This window comes from Pelophylax lessonae (genome assembly GCF_965119305.1).
Source record: "Pelophylax lessonae genome assembly, chromosome: 2".
NCBI lineage: Eukaryota > Metazoa > Chordata > Amphibia > Anura > Ranidae > Pelophylax > Pelophylax lessonae.
Window position 1 is genome coordinate 7,823,196 of NC_138769.1, and position 23,603 is coordinate 7,846,798.

General features: G+C 47.3%; 2 pseudogenes across 2 annotated transcripts in view; both read right to left on the minus strand.

Annotated features, from left to right (window-relative positions):
* The window catches only part of LOC309545904, a 39,118-nt pseudogene extending 22,911 nt beyond the window's left edge, over positions 1 to 16,207 (minus strand). Inside the window, exon 1 of the transcript XR_014226151.1 lies at positions 16,092 to 16,207. The product of XR_014226151.1 is annotated as an uncharacterized misc_RNA (transcript). The remainder of the gene's footprint in view (positions 1 to 16,091) is intronic.
* Positions 1 to 23,603, minus strand: part of LOC309545902 — a 1,177,957-nt pseudogene that overhangs the window by 170,420 nt on the left and 983,934 nt on the right. The window lies entirely within an intron of this gene.

Here is a 23,603-nt window from a genome sequence, read left to right on the forward strand (position 1 = left end):
GCAATGATATTGAGTTTGACACCCCTGGTCTAGGGGATAGAAGTCATACCGTTGCAGAGATTCTGTCAGCTCTGCAGGGGCAGGCTCAGAGATGGTTGATGCCACGGCAGCTTGAGCCAGGAATGGTTGTATGTGACAATGGCACCAACCTTCTCTCTGCCCTCCGACAGGGACACTTGACACATGTTCTGTGCTTGGCACATGCCCTGAATTTGGTGGTGCAGCATTTCTTGAACAGGTATCTGGGCATTCAAGATCTTCTGAAGCAGGCCAGAAAAGTCTGTTGCCATTTCCAGGAGCCCTACAATGCCACTGCTTGGCTGGCTGACATTCAATGAGAATTCAACCTGCCCACCAACCACCTCATTTGTGACATGCCCAAAAGGTGAAACTCAACATTGGCAATGCTTCAGCGGCTGCACACACAGCAGAGGGCTATCAATGAGTACCTGTGTGAGTATGGCACTAGGACAGGCACAGGGGAGCTTGGCTTATTTTTGCCATGCCAGTGGCTGCTGATAAAGGATGCGTGCACTATCCTGTCACCATTTGAGGAAGCCCCAATGATGGTGCGCCGCAACGATTCATGCATCAGTGGCACTATCCCTCTAGTCTTCCTGCTAGAGCACACGCTTCATGGAATCATGGGCAGGGCATTTGAGGCAGAACAGTGGGAAGAAGAGGAGGACTTATTTTCTTCACAAGGCCCCCTTTATGCAGATAACATTCATGTGGGGTCACAAAACACACAGGAGGAAGAGGAGGAGGAGGAGGAGGAGGATTGTGGCAGCATGGATGTAGAGGATAACATACAGCAGTCTTCAAGGGATGGTTTTCATTCCCCAGAAACCCCAGGATTTGTACATGGCTGGGGAGAGGTTGCTCCTGACAATGTCATCCTTAGTGACCCAGAGGACTCAGAATCTCGTGCCTCCTCAAACTTATGTTGCATGGGCTCCTTGATGCTGCAAAGTCTGCAAAAGGACACAAGGATTTGTGGTATCCAGGAGAGGGATCATTACTGGTTGGCAACCCTTCTTGATCCACGTTACAAGGGTAAAGTTGTAGAGCTCATTCTGCCTTAGCAGGGGGAACAGAGGATAAAACATCTTGAGGAAACCTTGAAGAAAAATTTGTGTAACACCTTTCCAGACACTGGGAAGTTACTATATAGTGGTGGAGAAGGCGTCTGGCTGACCGATGCCTTTAAACAATTCTTTAGTCTTCAGCGCCCAGGGCTTTTAGGTTTAAGCAACCATCTGCAGCATCTGCAGCATATGGTGCAGCATTATCTAGGGGCAAGAGCAGACTTGGAGACCTTTCCAACTGAGCATCCACTGGATTACTGGGTCTTGATCCATGGCCCGAACTTGCTCAATATGTAATTAAGCTACTGGACTGTCCTGCTTCCAGTGTGCTTTCCGAATGGACATTCAGTGCTGCTGGAGGTTTTGTGACGGATAATAGAGTGCGTCTGTCCACAAACTCCGTTGATCGGCTAACATTTATAAAAATGAATCAGTCCTAGATCAACAGCAGCTATCAAGCCCCTGATGCTGATGTAACTGATTGAATTTGCTTGAGATCTGGGATCCCTTGAAGACTATGCTGCCTATCCTATTCCTGAATCTTGATTATGCTAGCTTCCAACAATGTTTTTGGCTAACAGCACCACCAACACCCAAGGCCCAATTTTTCTGTACCTGTATCACAGGTGGCAGGTGCATGTAATTTGCATGTAATTCCAATTTTTGTTTCTAATTTTTAACAGCAGGGCTGTTCCTGTGCCCAGCAAGAGTAACTGTGAGGGGTTACAGTTTTCAGGCACCACCAACACCCAAGGCCCAATTTTTCTGCACCTGTATGACAAGTACAAGTAGTTTCAATGTTTGTTTCTACCTGTACCTGTGAGGGGTTACAGGAATTTTTCATTTTTATTGATTCACTTTAGGCATCATTAAAATCACTGCTCCTGTAAAAATTATTATTTTAAAACATTTTTTGTATTGATACATGTCACCCAAGGCAGTACCCGGGTCCCCATACACTTTTTATGGGAATTACTTGCTTATAAGCCTTTAAAATTAGGACTTTTGGTTTTCCTTGTTCGTGTCCCATAGACTTTAATAGTGTTTGAATGTTTGCTAGAACTTTTCCCCTGTTCACGATGTTCTGGTGCGAACCAAACCGGGGGGGGGGGGGTGTTTGGCCAATCACTAGTAGAGATTTTCAGAAAGGTCATAGAAACAGAGACCCAATTAAAGATAATAGGAATGTGAAGTAATGTGCAGAGATTGTAAACCGCTATCAGAACTGGAACACAGGTCGTTGGAACCCTAACCTGGGTACAGATACTCAAAGAAGTCATAAGACTAAGAATCTGGGTACAGATACTCAGAGGTCATAAGACTAAGAACCTGAGTACAGATATTCAGAGAGGTATTTTTTTTTAAATAAACTTGCCAACATAGAGATTCCATAAAACTCATCGGTTCTTTTTTTAAATTCATCTTACATGTCATAACACTAAATAACCTCTAGATGGTGTTACTTGCCAACCATGTCCTAGATATCCCACATTTATTTCAGGTTCTTATATAGCGCAGTCAATTTACGCAGCGCTTTACATATACATTGCACATTCACATCAGTCCCTGCCCTCAAGGAGCTTACAATCTAAGGCCCCTAACTCACATACATACATAGTAGGGCCAATTTTATACAGGATCCAATTAACCTACCAGCATGTCTTTGGAATGTGGGAGGAAACCCACGCAGGCACAGGGAGAACATACAAACTTCAGGCAGGTAGTGTCGTGGTTGGGATTCGAACCAGCGACCCTCTTGCTGCTAGGTGAAAGTGCTAACCACTACACCACTGTGCCGCCCCCACATCCAACTATTTTCTATTTTAATTGCACATAGGTGGTTTTTTAGAAACCTTTTAAATGTATTCTAACACACTAGATTGTAAAGTGTACAGTGCAGTTTCAAGTTTTCATCTTTGTTGCAAGGGCCCAAGCCCTATTTCCAATACCCCTTTCCCTTCTATCCCTGCAAAAGGGATTGGGAAATCTACAACTGCCACCGCTGGGTGGTTTCACCAAAGAGGGTCAACCCTCCAACTTTACACAAAGAGACCCTTGTTAACGGAGGACTCTAGTAATACTATGACTGTGCTAAAATGAAGATCTTTTGGGCCAACGGGCCAGGATCATTTCCCACCTCAAGTCAAAAGGACACTCTATGGCAGGGGTGGGGAACCTACGGTTTGGGGGCCATATGCGGCCCCCAAAGTCATCTGGTCCGGCCCCCATGCAGCTGAGTCTGTGTCTCTCAGCTGATCTGTCAGAATGTAGCTGATGCTTCCTATATAGTTCCTGCTCCGTTATGACAGTCTGAGTGAGTCACATGCGGAGTGATATCAAATGCACTCCGCCTGTGACGAATACAGGAAACATCACCTCTTCCAGCCAGAGCGAGCAGTACCAGCCAGAGCCAGCAGTACTCACAGCAGTACCAGCCAGAGCCAGCAGTACTCACAGCAGTACCAGCCAGAACCAGCAGTACCAGCCAGAACCAGCAGTACACACAGCAGTACCAGCCAGAACCAGCAGTACACACAGCAGAACCAGCAGTACTAGCCAGAGCCAGCAGTACCAGCCAGAGCCAGCAGTACCCACAGCAGTACCAGCCAGAGTCAGCAGTACCAGCCTGAGCCAGCAGTACCCACAGCAGTACCAGCCAGCAGTACCAGCCTGAGCCAGCAGTTCCCACAGCAGTACCTGCCTAAGCCAGAAGTACCAGCCTGAGCCAGCAGTACTAGCGAGCAGTACCAGCCTGAGCCAGCAGTACCCACAGCAGTACCAGCCAGCAGTACCCACAGCAATATCAGCCTGAGCCAGCAGTACCAGCCACCAGTACCCACAGCAGTACCAGCCAGCAGTACTTACAGCACAGTACAAGCCAGCAGTACCAGCCTGAGCCAGCAGTACCCACAGCAGTACCAGCCAACTATACCCATCAGCAGTACCCACCAGCAGTTCTTTTCAAAACTTACCACCACAAAAAAGTCGACTGCGCTCCAGACTGACCAACACAAACCTGGAAAACCTGTTGCGAGTAGCAACATCATCAATACCATCTAACATCACACACCTAACCAAAGAGAAGCAGTTGCAGCCATCACATTAGTGGTGAGTTAATTAAATGTTTGACCACAAATAGAAGGGAAATTTTTAAAGGTGATAATTTTGTATGGCCCCCGAATGATTTTATAAATACCCAAATGGCCCTTGGCAGAAAAAAGGTTCCCCACCCCTGCTCTATGGAGTAGTTTGGGCAATCGGGCTGGGGCTGAAGAGGAGAATCTCTTACAGAGAGACTTTTTCTACAAAGATACTTTGTAAAGATTCTGTTGGGTCAACAGGCATGTGACGGTATTCACCGTCACTGGAAGTGAAAAACAGATAATTAATGGTTTGAATTGCTTCAGATGGGACAGACATATTTGTCAGGAATTTCTCCATATAGAAATGTGAAGATTTATTCCCATTGCCATGAAATCTGTAATTCCTAAATAATGTGTGTATTACATATCTTTCAATGACAGACAGGTTTTCCCTATTGTTTGTGTATTGGGAGGGAATGTGGATTGCCCCTGTCTCATTGTCTAATGTAAATGACCTACTATTGTTCTGTTCAGATGGCTAGATAAATACTTAAGGTTAGGGGGGAGGGATTGTGTACACTGTATGGGAATGACTGAGTATAAAAAACCCTGTTTCTATTAGATTGTGAATGTCACGTCTAGCTCTCCACAAGGTCCACCTGGGCGGTAACCTTGTGGGGGAAAACTGTATACAAGTATGTTTCTTGTTCAATAAAGTGGAGTTACTTCACCCTCAATCTAGAGTCCTGTCTCTTATTGGAGGAATATGCTACAAGGGATTGCTATGGTCTTCTATACTCCCTTGGATAATCACTAAGCTCTTGTATGAGCTTGTTCTGCGGCACACTCTGGGGAAAGAGAGGTTCACCCACGGGAACCTGGAGCCTTGTCGTAGGTCCAGGGTGGGTAGGAGACAGCGAGACCCTAACCAAGCTGCGGTGGTTCGTGGGGTCTGAGGCGGTTACGGTGTCCGGTGGAGTGCTTGGAGCCCTCGGGAAGCACTAGGAACATCCTTCAATGGAGGTGCCCGGTCAGGGTGCTGGTTGATCCGTTACAGGGCCAAGGAAGGAACTTTGTGCAGGTTGCTACCTGAGGAGAGCAGGTAGTGGCCTGAAGTCTCTTAGGTGGGGGGTACCCTAGTGCAAGGGGCCCCTGAAGGGACTATTAAACCCCACATGTCGGACAAGTTTGCTCAGGCTCCAGCAAACAACTTGTTCCAAAGAAGACATGTTGCCTCAGTGCTACAGGTGTGAGGGACACTGTGAGCATCAGTCGGATGGACTTTGCATGTTTTCAAGGACTTGTGGGCCTGATTGAAATAGGGAAGAGTCAGTGCCGGGTGCTAAAGGGACTGTGGCTATTTCAGTCACAAAGTGTGACTCAGAAGGTAGATAGTTAGCTTGATAGGGTTTGGTTGTCCTCTGTCCAGGAGTAACAGCTGAACGCCCAGTCAGGTTTGTCGGGAGTGATCTCTACCAACATGTACAGTCAGGGATTTTGAGTGAGAAGGTTGCCTCTGAGGACTGGAGAGGGCAGTCTCACCAGCTCAGTTAGAAATGCTGAAATGTGCTAACTTTTGTTTTTCTGTTGCAGGCTTGCACTGGACATTAGGGTCTGGCTATGCCCTCCATATTTGCAATGTAAAAGTTGTATGTAATTAGTCAGTCAGGATGACATAGAATTATAAGAGAGTGACCAGCGCTATGGACTCCTTAAACATAGAGGATGTGAAATAATAAAGAGAGATAGGTGTAAGCTGCCACCAACCAACCCTCGGGGTGCAAGGGTGAATGTATAGAGATAATAAGTGATGATTGGTACCGGCGCTACCTTATGTAAAATAAACCACACGGTGTGCAGTCAAAAAAGTGAAACTATATGTCAATGTGACCCAAATGTTTGTGGGTGTGATTTTGAACGTATATCAATGTGACACAAATATTTGTGGGTGTGATTTTATGAACAAATAAATAAAATAAATTATAAATAATTATTTTATTAAACCAACATAAGTGAAAACAAAAAACCAAATCCTCGTGGTGGTGAATGGAAAACAACTAGTGTGGACCACTTACAGGTCGTATTAACAACATGCCACCTAGTGGCGTATTTGGATTTCACATCCTTTTACTTCACGGTGTTTCACCAATTTTGTTATTAATCACTGAGGTTTGATACACACATCCGGGTTTTGACTCTCACCAAGTCTATTCAGTTACTGGTTGTTATCACTCAACCTCTCTCTTTTCTCTCAGGAGGAGGACTCATCGTTCCTCAATAATTATTGAGAGTGTTTTCCATTCACCACCACAAGGATTTGTTTTTTTGTTTTTTGTTTTCACTTATGTTGGTTTAATAATTATTTATAATTTATTTTATTTGTTCATAAAATCACACCCACAAATATTTGGGTCACATTGATATAAGTTCAAAATCACACCCACAAATATTTGGGTCACATTGACATAGAGTTTCACTTTTTTGACTGCACACCATGTGGTTTATTTTACATCAAGGTAGCGCCGGTACCAATCGTCACTTATTATCTCTAGTCAGGATGACATGTTTCACCCACTCAGACAGAGGTTTGTTTGGTGGGGGGTGCATTAAGTTAATGCGCCTGTGTGTAAATACTTTGTGAATATCTGTACAGTATATCTATATTTTTCTATGTCATTTATTACTGTGTACATTTGTTATTTTCCCTTTTCCCCCTTTCAAAGGTTGTGGGATACTCTGTTAGGAAATTTTTTTAGGGGGCGGCTGCCCCAGAGCCCATGAGGACAATGGCTCATTTGGTGGGGGGTGGATGTAGCACCCACCTAGTTAGGTGCTAGAGAGCGAGTATAGTTTTTGGCTTTGTCTGCTTATCAGAGGAGCGGTAGGTAAATTCTATTTCTCTTACGTCCTCCGACAGTCGCCGCCTCTTCATATTCGTCACAATGGGGTAATTGACCTTTGCTCCGTAGGAGTAGCTAGGCAACAGAATATGTCAATATTAAAGCTTTTAACATATCCCACCCCCAGGGGGTGGTCCCCTCAGTCAATACCCTCCTACTTCCTGTATCCATACCTCAGTTTCAATGTCTAGCTTTCAGGAGTAGCTGGCTGTTTCTATGCTGGGGCATTTTGTCTCAGCCTTTATCTTCTTTTTTGATTTTATTTGAGTTTTTTTCTCTCTCTTTACTTAGCTGTTACTTTTGTCAGCATTAGTTAGTTCTTCTGATGAAGAGGATCGTGCGGGCTGGGTCTCGGGCTGGCCCCCCTGGTCGCAGGTTGTGGGCCAGTGGCTTTCCAGCCTGCCATCGAGCGTTCAGTCAGGTATTTTTCCTGGCATATGTGAACGACCCATCCCTGTTCGCTGCAGGGATGCTGTGGTGAGGTGGCTACCTCACTGGACGACATGCGGTTTCGCACCGCAGTTCTACTGCGTCCTGGCTGCGACTCTCCCTGTCCCATGTGCAGTGGCTTGATCGCTTGTGCGGGTTCCCCACGCCATTTAGGAGGTAAGTGTACTCTGTGTGGGGACCTGTCTGTATTGTGGGTGTCAGTCTGGGACTGTGTAACCCTGCATGTCTGTTCACACTGTTGGGCTCCCTGTCTGGTTTGATGCTGCTGTGGGCTGCAAGGAGGGGGGCTGTTGTACACTGTTCAGTGTTAAAACTGTGTGATTAGCTGTGTGACATGCTGTATGCTTGTGGGGCATGATGTTATACATGTTTGGTGCATACATGCGGCGGCCGCTGCTGCGGTCCGCCATTTTAATAATAGCTGCAGGCATATGCTGGCCGTTTCTATGTGCTGGGAGCGGCGTTCTTGGCGCCAAGCGCCGCCATTTTGGCAGCGATCGCTCAGGCCACATGTCAGCGCTGCATGCTCTGCCTTTGCTAGTCCCTCACCGGCGGCCATGTTTGTGGAGCCTTCCATAGGCTTTATAGGAGCGGTCTGTGTTACATCACTTCCTTTCCCTGAGAAACAGCGATCGGTGCAGCAGCCTGAGTGGTCTCTCCAGGTTTATCTTCCTTATTCCTGTATTCCTTGCCTGAGTTTTGTGTTTCTCCCTGTGGGGGTCGGTGTGTGCTGTGTGTGCGGTGGGCTGCGCTCGCAGCTATATTAAAAGGGGCAGTACTCCTTTTTTTCCTACACACTTTTGGGGGCATGGATTCTCAGGAAAGCAAATTTCCTCCCACCTTAGTGGGGGGCCAAGGGACTGCTGCTGCTTCCCCCGTGGGGGGTGATTTGGCTACCGTTGTGGCTAACCTTGCTGCTCAGGTGCAGATGCTTGTGGCTGCTCAATCCACAAAACGGCCCAGGGTTTCAATTTCCTCTGATTCAGAGGGCGATGGTGATGGGGCTGCTATGGCTGGGGTCCCCTTATCGGGGTCCCGTTCGTCCCTGGACCTTGTAGGGTCTGAAGTGGAGGCTGAGGTTGAAGGGGTTGATAATTCCCCCCCTGGCTCGTCTGAAGAGCTTGCAATCATGGATGAATTGGTTGCTTCTATCAAACAAACACTGCGTTTGCAGGATGAACCATGTCGTCCTGCCGTCCTGGCCTCTTATGGGACGCAGCGAAGACGCAAATCATCGCAAGTTTTTCCTTGCACTGTAGATTTTCAGCGCACTGTTAGTGAACAATGGCGCAATATACGGAAACCTTTTGCTGTGCCAAGTAGGTTCAATCTGCGTTATCTTTTCACACCCGCTACTGATGAACGTTGGTGTGTGCCACCTCCGGTGGATCACGCGGTGGCAGTTTTGAATAAGTACACTGCGATTCCTGCTGAGGATACCCCGGTGTTCCGGGATGCCACGGACAGGAGACTGGAGTCTTATCTTTGTTTTATCTTTGTTTGTTTCATGTGCGTTGCCCTTCCATGTGTTCTTTGCTATGAAGGCCAGTTATAGGTGGGGGCAGAGGCCATTTTCTTTTTTGTATATGTGTACTGGTGAGTGGACATACTGGGTGCCTTTGCTGTAATACTATCAGCTGGGCTTCCATTATGCCCCCAATTACCTTTCAGGAGGGATGGGCCACCTCCAGGCTCACCTGCCCCCTATCTATCCATTAGCTTGCATGTGCTCCCACTGTGGAGACTCTTTAAAATTCATTAGAGTTAGGACTGCAGGTAACAGGGAGCCTTGACGTGGCCCTGCAGCTTTCACATGCGTTTGCAAATGTGTGCTAACTAAACCCCTGTATTGACGCAAACTGTTAGACAGGCCAATTTGGTTGGTAAGCAGACTGGTTGGCAAATTGAACTGGGAATTTTATCTTTGTTTGTTTCATGTGCGTTGCCCTTCCATGTGTTCTTTGCTATGAAGGCCAGTTATAGGTGGGGGCAGAGGCCATTTTCTTTTTTGTATATGTGTACTGGTGAGTGGACATACTGGGTGCCTTTGCTGTAATACTATCAGCTGGGCTTCCATTATGCCCCCAATTACCTTTCAGGAGGGATGGGCCACCTCCAGGCTCACCTGCCCCCTATCTATCCATTAGCTTGCATGTGCTCCCACTGTGGAGACTCTTTAAAATTCATTAGAGTTAGGACTGCAGGTAACAGGGAGCCTTGACGTGGCCCTGCAGCTTTCACATGCGTTTGCAAATGTGTGCTAACTAAACCCCTGTATTGACGCAAACTGTTAGACAGGCCAATTTGGTTGGTAAGCAGACTGGTTGGCAAATTGAACTGGGAATTTTATCTTTGTTTGTTTCATGTGCGTTGCCCTTCCATGTGTTCTTTGCTATGAAGGCCAGTTATAGGTGGGGGCAGAGGCCATTTTCTTTTTTGTATATGTGTACTGGTGAGTGGACATACTGGGTGCCTTTGCTGTAATACTATCAGCTGGGCTTCCATTATGCCCCCAATTACCTTTCAGGAGGGATGGGCCACCTCCAGGCTCACCTGCCCCCTATCTATCCATTAGCTTGCATGTGCTCCCACTGTGGAGACTCTTTAAAATTCATTAGAGTTAGGACTGCAGGTAACAGGGAGCCTTGACGTGGCCCTGCAGCTTTCACATGCGTTTGCAAATGTGTGCTAACTAAACCCCTGTATTGACGCAAACTGTTAGACAGGCCAATTTGGTTGGTAAGCAGACTGGTTGGCAAATTGAACTGGGAATTTTATCTTTGTTTGTTTCGACTGGAGTCTCTTGCCCGCCATACTTACTCGATTACCGGTTCCATGCTGAAAGCTATTTTTGCTTCACTTATGGCAGCTCAGGCTGTCGCGGATTGGACGCAGGTGCTCAAGCGCGTCCTGGTGGCTGACTCTGCCCCTCCGGCGACGTTGGCTATGGTGGATCAAATCCACCAGGGTGTCATGTATTTGTGTGATGCGGACTTGGATATAGTCCCGTTGGCTGCACGTGTGCACAGCGTGGCGGTGTTGTCATGCCGCCTGATTTGGCTGAAGTGTTGGTCTGTGGACCAATCTTCGCGCAAAACCTTAGCTAATCTACCCTATACGGGTTCTCGCCTTTTTGGCGAACCCTTGGATACGCTGATCAAGGGGATCACGGGGGGTAAGAGCACGCTCTTGCCCCAATCCCACAAGGCTAAGGTTGCTCATGGTAAGAAGCATGCTTCTTTTAGGCCCTCTCAGGGGTCCTTTCGTGACACTTCAGGAAGAAGTCAGGTCCCTCAGGGATGTTCCGTGCTCGTCACTCCGGACGTGCATGCGATGTTTGGGATTGATGGTCTCGGCTTTCGAGGCGATTCCCTTCGCCCAGTTTCACACGCGGGGTCTGCAAGCGGAGATCCTGTCCAGGTGGGACGGGCGACCGCAATCTCTGGATCTCCAGATTTCATTGAGTCATCGTACCAGAAGGGATCTTCTGTGGTGGCTCCAGTCCCCGGCGGTTTCGGGGGGCAAGTCTTTTCGTCCTCTCTCATGGATGGTGGTCACCACGGATGCCAGCCTGTCGGGCTGGGGTGGTGTTCTGGGCGTTCTGTCCGCCCAGGGAACTTGGTCGGAGGAGGAATCCTCCCTTCCGATCAACATTCTGGAATTGCGAGCGATAAATCTCTGCCTTCGACGTTGGACGGACAGGCTGCAGACGGACATAGCCACGGCGGTGGCCTACATCAACCACCAAGGGGGCACCAGGAGTGCCCGAGCGGCTCGGGAAGTGGCCGACATTCTGTCTTGGGCCGAGACACACGTCCCGGCGATAACGGCGGTTCACATTCCGGGGGTGGAGAACTGGCAGGCGGATTATCTGAGTCGCCAGGCCCTGGACCAGGGAGAATGGTCCCTCCACCCGGATGTCTTCCAGATGTTGTGCGCGAAGTGGGGTCTTCCGGAGGTAGACCTGTTCGCGTCTCGTCTGAACAACAAGGTGGAAAGGTTCGTGGCAAGGACGCGCGATCTTCGGGCAGATGCGCCAGACGCGTTGGTGGCTCCGTGGCATCAGTATCGCCTGATGTATGCATTTCCACCGATTCAGCTGCTGTCCAGGTTCCTTCGCAGGTTGATCTCGGAACCGCACACGGTGATTCTAGTGGCACCGGACTGGCCTCGCCGGTCCTGGTACGCAGACCTCGTGAATCTGGCGGTCGACGCTCCGTGGCGTCTGCCTCTTCGAGAAGATCTTCTGTCTCAAGGACCGATATTCCATCCTGCTTTACAGTCGCTGGCTTTGACGGCCTGGCTGTTGAAACCAAGGTCCTGAAGGATAGGGGTCTCTCCCCTGAGGTCATTCACACTTTGATCAACGCGAGAAAGTCTTCCTCGGGGAAAGTCTACTACCGCACTTGGAAGGCCTATTTTGCCTGGTGTGAGTCCAGGGGGTATTTACCTCGTACATACTCGGTGTCTAGGGTGTTGTCCTTCCTTCAAACGGGTGTTGACCAGTGTTTGGCGCTGGCTACAATCAAGGGTCAGGTTTCTGCGCTGGCCGTTCTTTTTCAACGTCCTGTGGCATCTAACCCCTTGGTTAGCACTTTTGTTCAAGGGGTGCGACACTTAGTCCCTCCTAGGAGGGATCCTTTGCCTCCTTGGGACTTGAATCTTGTTCTGTCCGTGTTGCAACATGCTCCTTTTGAACAGATCAGGAAGATCTCGTTGTCTATGTTGTCCAAGAAGGTCGCCTTTTTGGTGGCGATCACTTCGGCTCGCAGGGTATCGGAGTTGGCAGCTTTGTCCATCAGATCTCCGTATTTGGTCATTCACTTGGATAAGGTGGTCTTGCGACCTAACCCTTCTTTTCTTCCGAAGAGGATTTCGGAATTTCACCTCAATGAGGACATTGTCTTGCCTTCGCTCTGTGCGGCGGTTCCTTAGGGTCCCTTGTTTTGGACCCTTGGCTGTTTGGGATATCTTTTTATCCCTAGGTTATTTGTTTTTTCCTGGGTTGTTGCTCCTGTTGAGCAAGTTTTTTTCATGCTACCCAGCTGGTTTCCTTCCTTTGGTAAGGTTCCTTTGTTTCTGCTGTGGAGACTGCGTTGCCTTAGGCGCGGCTGCGTTTCCCACCCCTCATGTTTGCACTGCTTTGGGACGTCCCCATTGTGACGAATATGAAGAGGCGGCGACTGTCGGAGGACGTAAGAGAAAACTGAATTTTTGTAAAATCTTACCTGTAAAATTCCTTTCTCTGAGTCCTCCGACAGTCGCCGTCCCCGCCCCTCTTTTGGGGTTTGGTTGTATACTCTACTGCTATTCTACTGAAACTGAGGTATGGATACAGGAAGTAGGGGGGTATTGACTGAGGGGACCACCCCCTGGGGGTGGGATATGTTAAAAGCTTTAATATTGACATATTCTGTTGCCTAGCTACTCCTACGGAGCAAAGGTCAATTACCCCATTGTGACGAATATGAAGAGGTGGTGACTGTCGGAGGACTCAGAGAAAGGAATTTTACAGGTAAGATTTTACAAAAAATCCGTTATTCTCTCTGCTTAACAGAGAGCAGGATCTGTGAGTTAGGTCTGCTCAATGTGCCCAGTGTGTGATTTCTATGGTCTGAGGGAGTATCCCCACTGTGTCCAATGGGGAGGCAAATTGGACAGTGGAGGAAACCTGGCCAATGACACACAGGCTTTGTTACAGCCCCAGGGATTGGCACAGACTGCTACCGCGGTGCATTGTGGGGTATAGTATATAAAGCCAGGGGCATATGAGGTAGAGGTCTTTGGCGGGAAGCAGAGTCCCAGAAGGAGGGTGGCGGCTGCCTCCTCTTCAGAGGTGGATGGTGATGGTCACAGACAGTCGGCCTGGTGAACCAGCAGTGTGGAGCTGAACTCGGAGGTCCAGGAGAGCTGACTGGAGGAGTTGGGGCACTGCGAGAATCTGGAAAGCAGTATCATGAGTACAGAGGATCTTGCCCAGGAAGAGGACCACTCCGGGGAGTACAGTCAGTGAACGGGTGTCGGTTGGTACAGAGAAAGGGGGTGCTTGGTGAGTGCCCTGAAGAGAAATACAAACAGGAACATTTTACCTAAGATTCATCCAGTGGCAGGAGGAAACAGCGGCCTTGCCGCATTCTCAAGTTAGAGCCCCCAGGATTGTGAATAGTTCAAACGTTGGAGTGTCCCACTCATCCCTTCTCCCATCCCCAAAATAAAATAAAAACAACAAAGCAACAACCCCTGGACTGATCTTTGATTATGCCAAGAAAGTAAAGTATAAGATTTCTGCAGGCAGTTGCTACGGGTAACCCAGGGGAACCAGAAAGTGTGGAACACCAGCAGCTCTTAAGGGGGCAGTGCTACATTATTAAACGTAGCGCCAATCTCAAATAATAAATTCTTTAATAACGGTAATAAATATAAAACAAACAAATAGGTCCATAAAAAGTTGTCCATTCTGTGTCCCTTAAGTGCCGGTTCACACATATTCAAAGAAAAACATTGCATGTGATTCGCAGCGCACTGCTCTGCAAATCACATGCGATGTCTGTGCGATGCGAATTTAGCCATACAAATTGTATGGTTGAATTTGCATCAGATTCGGACATGACTCGCACAGGACCCTTTTTTTGGTCCGCATCAGAATTGGATCGCATGGGTGTTCGAATATGCAAACTGATCTGGGGGTGTCGTTAACTTTGTAATGACACCCCCCAGCAATTCGCATATGACAGTGTGAACTGCCTGCGAGTTGAATGCGATGGAACCCTCAGTGGATTCGCAGGGTTCCCGCATCGCATATGTGTGAATCGGGACTTAAGCTAATTAGTTGGTCCAAATCCGCTTTGTGCACCAAGAGACTAAATGAGACTTTAACCCCTGCAGTGTAAATGAGCCACTTCAAGGGTAAATTAGGTCCACCAAATATACTTATTGTAACAGAATAACTTATGTCTATAAAGAGCCTGGAGGATGTCGTATTACAGAGAAACCTAAATATAATTTCACATAATCATATCCCATAATTCCACACTTCATCCCAATATACTGTATTATCACCTCTTTATAATGTTCTTACATCCCTCTGCCTGGACAGAGAATAGCCCACAGGAGGAGAACACGGAGGGGGTACGCTGCTGCAGTCGGGGTATCTATGATATGTTCTCTGTCTCATTATAATACTGTATTATCCGTAAACGGTGTGTATAACTCCTCCTGTAGAAATTCACATAAAGGTCAAGCACACAAGCAGCGCTCAGATAATACATGTCCCTCAAGGGGGTATATATAGAAGTGAGTTAACAGTCTTATCCGCCCAATCCAAAGGGTGAGATGGCCAATCACCACAAAGTGTAGTAGAAAACGCCTATATGCCTCCACCGCACCACGTGACCCCACCTTAGGCAATGCTCACTCACCAGAAATATCATACACTGTGCCTGTTAAATATCCTCCATTGCTTGATTAAAATTTCCACCAACACCAATGACGATCCTCCGGGCGCCTTCTAATGGTATACGGCAGTTCCTGCAAAACCGAGTCAACACAGATGTAAACTCCACACACTCCAGTGTCTCAAACCCAGGTGATATACGGAACAGGCATATGCAGGGAAAAGGAGGTCTCATAGGGTAATGGTTTAAACAATCTTTATTGGAATACCCCCCCCCCCCCAATCCCATACTTAATGCACTCACAAAATTAAAAGCATATAGCACAGTGAATCAAATCCAATACACTTTTTTGATACGAGTAGCTTCAGGATCTTCCGGAACGCTGATGAGCGTAGGACGGTGAGACCCTGGTGTCACGGCCAGCGACCGTGTAGGTCAGTGTATTGGATTTGATTCACTGTGCTATATGCTTTTAATTTTGTGAGTGCATTAAGTATGGGATTGGGGGGTATTCCAATAAAGGATGTTTAAACTATTACCCTATGAGACCTCCTTTTCCCTGCATATGTCTGTTCCGTATATCACCTGGGTTCGAGACACTGGAGTGTGTGGAGTTTACATCTGTGTTGACTCGGTTGTAGAGGAACTGCCGTATACCATTAGAAGGCGCGCGAAGGATCGTCATTGGTGTTGGTGGAAATTTTAATCAAGCATTGGAGGATATTTTACAGGCACAGTATATGATATTTCTGGTGAGTGAGCATTGCCTAAGGTGGGGTCACGTGGTGCAGTGGAGGCATATAGGCGTTTTCTACTACACTTCGTGGTGATTGCCCACTTCACCCTTTGGATTGGGCGGATAAGACTGAACTCCCTTCTATATATACCCCCTTGTGGGACATATTTTATCTGAGCACTGCTTGTGTGCTTGACCTTTATGTGAATTTCTACAGGAGGAGTTATACACACCGTTTACTGATTGACTTAATATATGGCAGCAGCTACATCATTTATGGTTATGCATCGATTGTGAACGATATTTATTATCTAACGATTTTAATGATCTATTTTTATTTTCCAAAAACGCAGGGTGATTGGGATATATTGGTGGTTCACTTCTAAATCTCGATCTTTTTTTGAATACTGTATTATCACCTCTATATTGTTCTTACATACCTCTTCCTGGACAGAGAAGAGCCCACAGGAGGAGGACACGGAGAAGACATGTCTCTGAAGTCATCTTGATGGGTCTGTGTGTGAAAAGAGAAATTACAGAGAGTATTAGGAAGATGATTTTGGCGTTCGGATTTGGTATATCCTGATTTCTTACACTTGTGGGCTGTATTAAACATCTGTTAAACAGTTTCAACATCCAAAGTTGATGATTCAGTAGTTTGGAGAAGGCCAAGATATAAACTATTGCTTCTATTTCTCAGGGAGTCTAAGACTCCTTTTACATGGACAGCAAAAACAGGTGGTTGATCATTGTTTATAGCAGGAATTGTGGTGGAGGACACAGTGGTTATTTAAATAACGTCTATTGGCACCTCCCCCAAAAAGAACAAAAATTGTATGTAGGGAGGGAAGGCATGTGCTGGTCTACACACCAAATGGGTGCAGTCCAAGCATCAGGCCTGGGGGTTTAGATGTGCCACATATACTAACAAAATAAATTTATTTTCACACTTCCAAACCATGTAAAAGATAACAAATATAGTTTTATTAGGTTTATGTTAACAGCAGTGGGGAATATAAAAGTTAAATGTGGTACAGCAATCATAAATACATATTATTACATTACACAAAGCCCCAAATGTCCGGGCTACATAGATATAACGAAGAGCTGGAACTACGCGTTTCGCATGAGATGCTTCTTCAGGTTCCAGCAAGGTAGAAATAACAATATGTTCTATGAAATAAGCAACATATACATTAATTTATAAATAAACAAAGATATATGTTAATATTATTCATACATATGGAACATACAGAATTTTAAGAGTAAAGAAAATTCCAACTTTATACTGTTTAGATCTTGTCAGTATATCAAGAATTATTTATCTCTATAAGATTAAAAAAATATTTTATTCCTTTATTTTGACCAGTCTAATATTAATGAATATTTATTTCATATTTTCTGAGCTCTATATTCTAAAAAAACTCAATGTTATTTCTTTAGTTAATATACTCAAAATAATAAAAGAAAAAAGAAAAATGGAAAGAGGAAAAGAAAAAGAGAAAGAAAAAGAGAAAGAAAAAGAAAGGGCACCTATTTGCATATAAAGTAATCCATCAGAGAAACTTGAGGGGGGGCATATTGGCCATATTCCCGGTCACCCCTGGATGGGAAGTCCGGGGCGTCCTGGGGAAGGGGCCAGACAGGAAGAGAGATGGAATACAGATATTGTAGAAAACTGATTTTATAGATGTTTTTCACATGATAATATATATAAATGGCAGAGGTAGCTTACCTATATACTTGTATTAGCGTTGGTTCTTACTGAATATATAGATCTCAATCAGCTGACTAAAGATCTATCCTTCCACATAGCATTAGAGTGGGGGGGGGGGAGGGGGGGGGGAAGAGGAGAGGGGCAATTTTTGGAAGAAACGAAAATGACAGGGATGTTTAATTAAAACCTAAAAATAAAAAAAACAATTTTACTAACATTGATTATTTCTTAGTTTGGCAAACAATGTGAAAATAAATAAAGAGGATAAAAGATCGAGTATGTTGACAAGTGAGAATATAGATAAGGAAGAAGTTACTGAAGAGGCTAAACAGTGTTGCAGGGTTCCAAAATAGTATATCAGGGAACAGTGATGCCAAGATATAAACTATCGCTTCTATTTCTCAGGGAGTCTAAGACTCCTTTTACATGGACAGCAAAAACAGGTGGTTGATCATTGTTTATAGCACTCCCAACCATTCACCTACAGGTGGACATGGTGCCACTCGAGTACCATAATGCTTAAGTATAAGAGTTGAGCGGACACCTGGATGTCCGTGTTCGGCGGGTTCGGCCGAACTTGAAAAAAAAAGTCCGGGTCCCGGACTTTTTCCGAACTTTACCCGGACACTGAACCCCATTGAAGTCAATGGGGACCCGAACTTTCAGGCACTAAAATGGCTCTAAAACACCAATGGAAAGGGCTAGAGTGCTGCAAATGGCAGAAAAACGTAGTTAAGAGCATGGCAAGTGCTCTGCAAACAAATGTGGATAGGGAAATAACTTAAAACAACAAAAAAAACCTGAAAAATAAAACAATGTTCTTCATCTGTGAAGGACGAGGCCCATATGGAGTAGGAGGGAGGTTGAGGTGGTGGTGGATGTGGCGGTGTCATAGGCATGCGCACAGGGTGTGCCGGGTGTGCCTGGGCACACCCTAATCACCTAGGGCACATTAGCATTATCGCTCTGTTTGCCAGTGAGGAGATGGGAAAGATCTCCCTCGGACCTGCTCTGCCATAAGAGAAGTGCCACACACTTCTATTTCACTTTGCCAGCAGGGAGAGTAATGTACCGGGGCCATATACATGTAGGCAAACACATGCATGTGTATTTAAACCTTGGGGTGCACACCCTAATGCAATAGGCTGCGCACACCTATGGGCGGTGTAGGTGGAAGCGGCGGTGGACGAGGACGAGGTAGCCAACACTGCTTTTTTTTCAGTCATTTTAAATGAGGGTACACCCCAAAAGAGTGAGAAAGATCAAAAATAGAACAATGGCTGGGTAAGGTCGGTATCCATCTCTATTCTGCACAAGGTACAGAAAAGTCCTGTGGGATCCATGCCTGGTTCATTTTAATGAACGTGAGCTTGTCCACATTGTCTCTGGACAGGCGGCTGGGCTTGTCTGTGATAACGCCCCCAGCCGTGCTAAATACACGTTCAGATAATACACTGGCTGCAGGGCACGCCAGCACCTCCAAGGCGTAAAGGGCAAGCTCAGGCCATGTGCCCAATTTGGAGACCCAGAAGTTGAAGGGGGCAGACCCGTCATTCACTACATGTAGGCGTGTGCACACATACTGCTCCACCATGCTGGTGAAATGCTGCCTCCTGCTAAGACGTTCCATATGAGCCGCTGGTGCTGCTGTTTGTTGTGGCGTGCTGACAAAGCTTTTCCACATTTCGGCCATGCTAACCCTGCCTTCTGAGGTGCTGGCGGTGCCCTGGTTGCGTTGGCGACCTCTTCCTCCTCCTCCTCTGCCTTGGCCTTGTGCTTCCACTGTGGCCCCGCTGTCAGGTGGGAATGCCAGCAGCATCGCGTCTACCAGCGTGCGCTTGTACTCGCGCATCTTGCGATCACGCTCCAGTGAGTGAATTAAGGATGGTACGTTGTCCTTGTAACGGGGATCCAGCAACGTGGCCACCCAGTAATCAGCACAAGTTAGAATGTGGGCAACTCGTCGGTCGTTGTGGAGACACTGCAGCATGTAATCGCTCATGTGTGCCAGGCTGCCCAGAGGCAACGAAAGGCTGTCCTCTGTGGGAGGTGTATCGTCTGTGTCTGTCACGGCACTGCCGCGTACTCACCTGCGTCTGGGCGCCTGCGGCGTTCTCGCAACAGAGTCTCGGTGCTTGCCGGTCGCAGAGACACCCCCTCTGGGTCTGCGGTGGCTCCTTCTCCTCCCCTCACCTCTGAGGCCTGCAGCGGCACACTGTCATGGCAAGATGGCGGTCGCCATGCGGTTACAGTGTTTTACACATAGGGAGAGAGGAGAGTTGAAGATCTGGTAAGATCAGGTTCTATGAAGCAAACCAAGATGGCGCTGGGTCTCTGACCTCCCTTTATAGCCCCTGGCAGCCCCACCTACTGGTGGGAGGTGGTCGGGTCATGTGATCCTGGCTCCCTATATAAACCAAGCACACCTTCCAGTCAGTGCTTGGTTATTTTCCTTGCTCCTGTGTGTCTGCTAATTGCATTGCCTGTGTTCCTGGTTCCTGATCCTTTCTCCCGCAGGTGGATACTCCTTGATTGCCTGCCAGACCTGACTCCAGAGTTGTCGACCTTACCTCCTTCTCTTCATTAAAGGCCTCCGTGCCACCACAGACCCTACGGGGCCCTGTTCCCACTTCCAGGGACTCCTGAGGGTCGTGATTGTAAGGGAGTGCTGTTCCACTGCAACTGGGTTCCCTCTCCACTGCAAGACCCCAGGTGGGTTGTGACATAATAACCAAGCCACAAAAATGGAACCCGCAGGAACAGCCAAAGCTATTACTGCTCTCACCCAACAGATGACAGCCTTGGCTCAAGCCGTCCAAGATCTACAAGCCAGTAACGCTATGCTTCTTCAACATGAACAAAGAAGGGCTCAGTCTGTACCCCTTCCAGACTCACCCCCAGCCACTGGTCCAGTACTAACTGCATTCCCAGAACCAGCCATTCCTATGCCTGACAAGTTTACTGGAAAGAAGTCTGAACTGCGATCATTCATCACAGCTTGTGAACTACTCTTCGTCCTAAAACCACGCACCTACCCCAATGATTACGTGAAGGTCCGCACAACCATTGCCTTGCTGTCAGGTCAACCACAAACCTGGGCACACCAACTCCTGCACTCAAAGAGTCCAATACTGGAGACCTGGGACTCTTTTGCCGCAGCTATGCGTACATTATATGATGACCCTTTGAGACCCTCCGCTGCTCGCTCAGCCCTCCGTTCCCTCCGGCAAGGAAGAAGACCTGTGGAGGATTACACCACGGATTTCCGGGAGTTGGCGTCTGACACTGGTTATAATGAAACTGGCCTGATAGAACAGTACCGACTAGGACTATCCGAGGCCTTAAAAGATGAATTAGCCAGAGTTGGGGTACCCCCTTCCTTGGAGGATCTGATCCTCCTAGTCACCCAATTAGACCGACGCTTCCGTGAACGAAGAAGTGAGAGACAGGCTCCAGCTAATCTCCGGTCCTTGGATTCCCCAGGCCCTATGCCTTCTGCTTCTCCGTCCTCTTCCTCATCCGAGGAACCTATGCAAATAGGCATGGTTCGCCGTCCACTAACGGAAGAAGAACGCAAGAGACGCCGTTCTCAAGGACTTTGTCTCTATTGTGGGAAAGCCGATCACCAACTCCGGTCATGCCCCGTCTGACCCACAACCTCACCTGGTAAGGGTTCCTTAGCCCCTTCTTCCTGGACTTCTACTGTTCCAGCCACCTCTTCTTACTTGTCTGTTTCTCTTTCTCTCCAGTGGGGAAGTAGAGATCTCCAGATTACGGCCATCATCGACTCCGGAGCCAGCGGGTGTTTCATAGACCAGACCTTGGTCCGATCACATCATCTGCCTATGCAACTTAAGTCACGGCCGTTATCCCTATTCGTGGTAGATGGGACTCCTATCAAAACTGGACCCGTACTACATGAAACCGGTCCCATCTGTCTCCTACTTGGTCACCATAAAAAGACTATCAATTTGGATATTGTACCCTCACCAATATTCCCACTCATCCTCGGCCTTCCCTGGCTTCGCGCCCACAATCCAGCGATAGACTGGATTAAGGGTACTCTCACCTTCTCTTCCACCTTTTGCACCACCACTTGCTTAAAAGAGGCACCCACGCATCTACTCACGATAAACCTTGACCCTCCAGTTATCTTGCCAGACAAATACAAAGAATTCCAGGATGTCTTCAACAAACAGAATGCAGATCAGTTGCCCCCAAGACGTCCATATGATTGTCCAATCGATTTGCTCCCAGGTGCCCCTATCCCCTATGGACGTGTATTCCCTCTGTCGGAAACTGAACTCGCGCACCTCAAAGGGTACATTTCTGACAGCCTCGCCAAAGGTTTCATCAGACCTTCCACGTCACCAGCAGGAGCAGGTATATTTTTTGTTGGTAAGAAAGATGGAGGTCTTCGCCCATGTATTGACTACCGTGCCTTGAATAACATCACTATTAAAAATCGATATCCTTTACCTCTGATACCTGAGCTCCTAGATCGATTAAGGAAAGCAAAGATTTTCTCGAAACTAGACCTAAGAGGGGCATATAACCTGGTCCGCATACGCAAGGGGGATGAGTGGAAGACAGCATTCAGGACACGCTACAGACATTTTGAATATCTCGTCATGCCCTTCGGGCTCTGCAATGCCCCGGCCACATTCCAGCACTTTCTGAATGATGTCTTCCGTGATATACTGGATTCTTTTGTCGTAATATATCTAGACGACATCCTGATCTTCTCCTCTTCTTCTGCTGAACATAAGGAGCATATGAGAAGGGTACTTCTCCGTCTCCGTGAGCACAGACTCTATGCCAAGTTGGAGAAATGTGTTTTTGATACAGAATCTGTGGAATTCCTGGGGTACTTGATCTCTCCGGGGCAAATACAAATGGACCCTCGTAAGATCACAGCTATCCTGGAGTGGCCTATCCCTAAGGACAAGAAGTCTGTACAGCGCTTCATTGGGTTTGCCAATTTCTATAGACGTTTTATCAGAGGTTTTTCCCAGGTATGCTCCCCCATTACAGCCCTGACAAAAAGCCACAACCTGTTCACATGGACCAACCAAGCTCAAGAGGCCTTTGAGAAACTAAAAGAACTGTTTACCCAGGCTCCTATTCTCATCCAGCCCGATTCTACAAAGGCCTTCTTCCTTGAAGTTGATGCCTCCGATATTGCCATTGGGGGTATCCTGTCCCAAAGAGGTGAGAGGGATGATCGACTTCACCCCGTGGCATTCTACTCACGAAAACTCCTGCCCGCTGAAATAAACTACGACGTGGGCGAAAGGGAACTTCTTGCTGTCAAAAACACTCTAGAGGAATGGCGCCATCTCCTTGAAGGAGCACCCTTACCTGTAACTGTATATACAGACCACCGTAATCTAGAGTACCTACGTACTGCTAAGAGACTGCGCCCCCGTCAAGCCCGCTGGGCTTTATTCTTTTCCAGATTTAATTTGCAGATCACCTACCGCCCTGGGTCAAAAAATCAAAAGGCAGATGCTCTATCACGCATGTATGAAAAGACAAACCCAACAGGTCAAACCCAAGACACCATCCTACCTCCAATCCAATTCCTAGCAATACAGGTATCACTCCTAGACCGTATACGCAATTCATCGGTCCAACCACCGGTGATGATACCTCCTCTGATCCAGAAACAAGGCTTATGGTACCATGGTGAACAACTGTATATACCACCTTCACTCCAGTCTGAGGTAATTGGCCAGTTCCATGATACCCTTTCAGCAGGTCACGGAGGAATTACCCAGACATTTGAAAACATTAGTCATTATTGGTGGCCTTCTATTAAATCGGACGTCAGGGATTATGTCCTTTCTTGTGATATATGTGCTCGATCAAAGACCCCAAAGATAAAACCTGTGGGTCTTCTCCAACCTCCTGTAGTTCCTCGAGGACCATGGACCGACATAGCCATGGACTTTATTGTGGATCTACCCTTATCACACAAACACAACACCATCATGGTGGTAGTGGATAGATTCACAAAAATGGCACATTTCATTCCTTCTGTAGGACTTCCATCTGCTTCAAAGACTGCCTCCTTGTTCCTGCAAAACATCTTTCGGATACATGGATTACCCCAAACCATCATCACTGACCGTGGGTCCCAGTTCACCTCCCATTTCTGGTCCCATTTTTGTCGTCATCTAAGGATCCAACGATGTTTATCCTCGGCTTACCATCCTCAGACCAACGGCCAAAC